At 43.1% G+C, this 6000-nt stretch overlaps 1 protein-coding gene across 5 annotated transcripts in view; it reads right to left on the reverse strand.

Annotated features, from left to right (window-relative positions):
• Window positions 1–5226, reverse strand: part of TSPAN16 (tetraspanin 16) — a 33195-nt gene extending 27969 nt beyond the window's left edge. For 4 of the 5 annotated variants that reach the window (XM_061582300.1, XM_061582268.1, XM_061582291.1 and 1 more), the window contains exon 1: window positions 5126–5226. The gene's annotated coding sequence lies outside the window, so the exon portion shown is untranslated. Of the gene's footprint in view, window positions 1–909; window positions 998–5125 lie in introns of those variants that run through there. The other variant, XM_061582275.1, reaches the window with a different exon arrangement.
• Window positions 5227–6000: the final 774 nt, after the last annotated feature.

Consider the following 6000-nt stretch of genomic DNA (forward strand, 5'->3'; position numbering starts at 1 on the left):
GCCCATTAATCTGTAAGGTGCCACAAGCATTAAATCTGTAAAGTGCCACACGGTAACCCCTCTGGAATTTGTTTGCTTGTTACAGTTACACTCCACTCTTCCTTTGGGAAGTTCACAATCGTTTACATGGGGCTCCTACGCAGTCTCCCATCATGGCACTGACCAGGCTGAGAAACAATGTTAAAGAAATTAAGGAGGCAAAAGTTTGAAGCACCCTAAGCCTATTTTCTAGGGAGGGGCCTACCCACACAGACATGTCAAGGAACGTATTAGTCTTTGCTCTCTACCATTTACAACACTGGAGCAGGAAAAGAGGCAAGGAGGATGGGGAGAAAGACAAAGGGGTTTACGACAAGGCCTGACTGGGTTTGGCCATCCAGCTCACCCCCCTCCCTAAAATAACATGCCCTCTGTCATGAACCACTGCCACCAGTTCAGTCCCAGGACTCAATTCCCAAACCCAGGACAATTGATCCTGGCAAGGCACAACCCATGCCTCCCTTACCAGGGCTGAGTAAACCAACAACAACCCTACAAGGTAGGTAGACTGCCATGACCCCTTAATCCTGGTCACCCTCTCTGGGCCAAGGGGAAACCCAAAGTGCCAGAAATAGACCTGCCAAGGATTCCAAAGACAAGGGCCAAAGGTACACTCCTTGTCCTGGAGCCCTTAGGCAAATTACCCAAATATACAGTAGTCCGTGGCTAATTGGCCAAGGTACTAGATTCAGGGCCAAATCTCCCCTGCAAGGAATACTGGTAAATAAGAGATAACTTTATTAAATAAAATATAAATGCACAAGTATGGCAGCAAAATAGTTCATTAAAATCCACACACCTGAGGGCCAGGTAAAATACAGAGAGTTAGAGACAAAAATAACAAAACTGTCTAGCCTAATCTATACTTACAATAGAGGTAAACGGCAAAATAACTTCATGATTCCACATCTCCCCAGAGATGTATAACCTGGATAGCTGATGGGAGATAGAACCCCACATAGATAGCATCAGCAACCATAAGAGAACATTGGAGAACAAAGGCTAAGCTCTGAATCCTATTCTTATGGGAAAATGCCCAGCAACAGCCAGGAATTAATTAGCCAATCAGGGGGCTTTCTGATGATGAAACCTTCTGAACTTTTTGTGTCTAATGGTCACACACTCACCAACCTTGAAGTACCAGTCTCCACTGATAAGCAGGTGTTCTTGCTTGTAGCCTAATTAACTAGCTTCAGCTGTGAGAACTACAATCTCATGGCCTTCTCAGAGGCCCCATTTCAGGCAAGATGTTTCCCCCCTACAATTCCTTGCCTCAGAACCATTTTAGAAACAGGTGTTCTTTACACCCCCCTTTTCATTTTAAATTCAGTTTCAGGGCTAGGGATTGATAATTTAAAATGGGCATACCATGGCAGCATTAGCATTTGCAAACAGGCAGCCTCTCTTGAGGAAGAGATGGAAGCTCTGAAATAGGGCAGCTCTTAAGGTTACAGCTAGCGGTATGTATCTGTGGGAAAGGCCAATCCCAAGGACAATATAGTATGTGTTGGTCCCCAGTTCCCTCGGTGGCAACTCTGCTGAGAATATAGTAACCATATATTACTGCCACTGCACTGGATACCAGGCTAATAGAAGCTATGAGACAAGGCTAAAGTTGGTTACTAGTTCCCACATTCTTATTTGTTTGTTTCATGTGCCCCTGAACCCCCAAAATAAGCTTTGGCCCACTCCATATCATATATCTCCATAACCAGGGAATTCTGGCCCAAAGTTTATTCTTGGGTGGACACACAGTTCCTTATTTGTTTGTACATATTTTGCTATAATTGGCAGAAAGTGCCATGTTTGATGGCATTTTGTATCTCCACAAAGCATTGGGCCAGGCACAATTCTATGCCATCTTGTAAAGGACACTTCCCTGGATGTCAGACTGTATGATATGGAGTAGCCCAAAGCTAAGTTGGGCTTGCACACTCCTAGTTACTTACTTATAAATGTCATGTGGGGTCAGGTGTGCAAAACCAATTGTTGGGAATTGTAGTGGATCTCAAAGGGGAGAGTCCCCTGATTATGGAGATATATGACATGGGGTGAGGCAAACCTCATTTTGGGAGTGCAGGGACAGAAACCTCATTTCCTCAAAAAGTGTTCTTGTTGAGTTTGTGCGAATGAGAAATTGGGAACTAATAACTAACTTCAGCCTCATAGCTATGAGTCTTAAGCTAAAAGCTAAGGCTGTCTGAGCCACACAACCATTGACTGAAATCTTCATGTGCAGCAAACAAACATTAACAGAGTTCTGCTTAAAGAATTACTCTAGTCTGAACAGAAAGTTCTCACCCTTGCTCCCATCTCTTCGAAGAAAGGGCCAATTAAGGTACTCTTCAGTTTTACATCTAAATTAGGATTTATATTCTTGGATAAAAGCTCTGGGTCTTAATCTGTGTTAGAAACTATTTGTTTCTCTCTTGTACATTCCTGAAGATGCTCTCCTTTTCTGCCATTCTCCAACATAATTTTTTACGGTGACATTGTGAATCCTGCCTTGATTCTGGAAAAGGCAGGACTAAGGAGCAATGTACAAATGAGGGAATCAGTTTGGAGTTATAGCAAAGAGGACTATTGTTTTAGACTAGTGGACTAGTTTTGTTTTAAATCAGGGGTAGGATATAGGATGGGTGTGGCCTGAGGGGCCTACCCATCAATCCTATAGCCTTTCCTCCATGTCCTCCTCTCTAAACAGCAATTAATCTTGAAACCAGTCTCCCTTACAGCCATGAGGTTTTCCACCCCTGCTTTAAATGTCTTTTTAAAAAAAGGTTTGTATAATTACATGAACCTAGAGTAACAGTGAATCTAGAAAGGATTAACAAGCACAGGATTTGTTAAATAAATAACCTTGACTGATTATGCACTGAATTTCTGTCTGATGTACTTTGCTGTGTTTGGCTCAGATGTTTTTCAAGTTCTTTCTCTTTCCACTGTGGATGTGCCTTCCATCACTGCTAGTGGAGAAAAGGGTGTTTTGAAGTGGAACAAAATAAGGTGTTTTCCTCTATCGTTATTCCCATTTTACACGCAATTCTTTTTAAAATGAAAGGTTCTGGGACTTAGGACTGCCTGAAAGTCAAGCTAAATGCTACTCTACCGGATCCCAGATTTCTTTGTGATCCTCTTGCATGTGCTCAGAGACACATTCCAGTCTTTCCTATCTCCCAGGGCTGAGTTTTGGCACAGAAAAAAGTTGCAGGATACGAACTTGGTGTTCCTACTATAATTTCTACCCAACATGGCTTGTTGAATACCTAACACCAGATCAAATCTGGCGTCACTGATTGTAAACATGTAACTTGGGGGAAGGCATTTACATCTAGAAATACAATGAAAAACATGTAAAATAATTTTAGATTGTTTGGACATTCTTATGACACCACTCTGGCAGCTATACAGCCACTCCCAAATAGGGATGGGGAAGAAATTCAATTCAGTTCACAGTTAAAGGCGAACCTTCTTAATTTGCATTTTCCAAAACATTACAAACGGAAAGGCAGCTCTCCTTTGAAATTTGCACTTTTCTGAATTTTGCAGGGCAGTTCTTCAGCCAAGTAATGGGGACAAAATGCAATAGGGGAAAGGGTGCATAAATACATACATTAGAGAAAATAACATACAAAAAGCATTATATTAGGGAAAATTGCTCTGCAAACAGTATTAGGCAAAATTGTGAACTAAAATGTATGTTAGGAGAAATTTGCACTAAAATGCTGATGAATTTTCACAACGACTGTTTTTAAAGAAATTGCAAACTGATGTGGAAATGTCGAGAACTAAAGATGAAAAATTGAGAGAAAATAAAAGACAGATTTGCCCATCCCTATTCCCAAGAGAAAGGAACTTGGCTGTGGTATAAAATGCATGGGTGCCCAACATCAAGAAGTGTAACTGAAGAAGGCAGTTTGTCCCTTTCGGAAGCGAACTTAGAGCTCTCCCCCAGAGACAGTGAGAGAGGATGTGAAAGGCGATTTCCAAGATGTGATATGGCTGAGCACAGGTGTGTGCTTGGGAAAGGGAAGTGTTTGCGTATGTTTAAGAGACTGTAATGGAGAGAGGAAGGAATTGTGGAAGCCAGTGAATCTAGGCAAAAACAGACTTAAAATGGAAAGGGAAAACTGCTAATTTAATCTCTCCTCTGAGTTAGACAGCCTTTTAAACCTAAAGCACCCCAACAGGAGATGCCTTGATTCCTCAAGTCAGGACAGGGCTCTGAGAAAGGAAAAGACCCTGGAAACCTCAAAGTAGTGCTGATTGGGTTTTCAAAGCCAGGGGCAGGATTCAACAGGGCTACACTCCCCCCCCCGTGCATGCCCTGTGCCCTCCCCAAATCTACTTCAGAGGGTTGAGGGAACATGTAGAACAGAGTTAGGGGGTGAGCAGGGGGAGGAGAGATGAGGTCCCATTGCCCAAGCAGAAATCTTTGCATTGACAGGACTTAGAGCAACACTGGATACAACCCAAGGTGCTTATAAATATTATCACCTGTTTGTGTCTGCAGATCACACTACTGTTAAAAGCACAGCTACAGGGGCTGGTAAAAAAGTTGGCAACTCTACCTAAAAGACCTCATCCTTGGCAACTTTCCAAGCACCTTAAGCTAGGCCAGTTACTGGTATCAGGAAACATTTGCATACCTGTCCAGTGTTACAGTTCTGTCCTGCTGCTGCACACTGGATGCAGGACAGTCTTGCTTTTATGACCCAGTTTCTGATGGGACACCATTCTTAGGTGGAGGAAGAGAGTGGACAAACTGCAGTCAGTGTGACAACAGTTTATGCTAACTAAATATCAGATTAGGGTAGAAAGATGTAGAATTGGACAGTGTGGGTACTTGAATCAGTGTCCAGGCAGGTATTGCGTTGTTCATTCCTGCATGCTAAATACCTTGGTTGTTCCTACTGAATTTTCTCTTAGCATACAGCTCTTAAAAAGCTGGTGCTTTGCTGCCCTTCTCTGTGCATGATCAACCCAGACTTCGCCCAGCACATCTTTCAATAGAGATGCAACACTTTGCACTCAATTCAGTATATCCAGGTGAAACAGCTGTTATACCGAATAGCGTCCCACTCACCTTATGCAGGTTTTCAACTGTGAATTCTTCCTCTGTGCCTCAGCAACGTCTGTGCGTCTGGTTTCCAGGGTGTGGTCAGCGATTTACGAAGCACCCATACCTGTTGCCTAGAGCTGTACTTTCTCTCCCTGCTCTGCACCTGGTTCTGAAATAGTCTGTCTCTTTGCTCCTTGACTCCCAGCCTGGAAACAGGGAGGAGATTACACAGAGGTTCCTGGAGACAAGACTGTTCTTTAACCCTTTGTTTCCAAAGCCAGAGGAACTGAAGTGACTGCTGGCCTATATCTGTATCCAGGTGGCTTGGATATCCCCACTGGAGTTGCCGGCAGGCACTCCAGCCTCTTCTCTGACTTTGGAAATTCTGACCATTGTTATTCATATTACAGCTACAAGCAATGGGCAAGATGCTGTGTGAATCACAAGAGGCACTGTGCCACCCTCATAAGTTTACAACCAAAAGACCACTACACAAGTTGTGGGAAAGATGTATTCTAGTTTGTCATTGCACATCTCTGTGGTAGACAGCATTGTGGAATGCTCTGGATGGCCATAAGAGCAGTGATTCTACGTTTAGGATACAAAGTGCCAACACCCCACTTTAAAAACTGATGCTGGGGGGGGACCTCAAAAGTGAGTCCCATATACTTCTTGGGCATTTACACAAGTAGAAAAAAATCCTCTATAACTAAACTAATCCCCTGAGATCAACAACTAAGGAAGAATTTTAAGAAACTATCTTTGTTAGCATGAAGGCTGAGCTTGGCCATGAACAGAGATGGAGAGGAGACTTAAACCATTTATTGGAGCAAAAAATCTTCATTTCACATATACGCTCATGGGGTCTGAACTGGCGGTGACCGACCAGGAGAGAGACC

This window comes from Rhineura floridana, chromosome 1, assembly GCF_030035675.1.
Source record: "Rhineura floridana isolate rRhiFlo1 chromosome 1, rRhiFlo1.hap2, whole genome shotgun sequence".
Taxonomy (NCBI): Eukaryota; Metazoa; Chordata; class Lepidosauria; order Squamata; family Rhineuridae; genus Rhineura; species Rhineura floridana.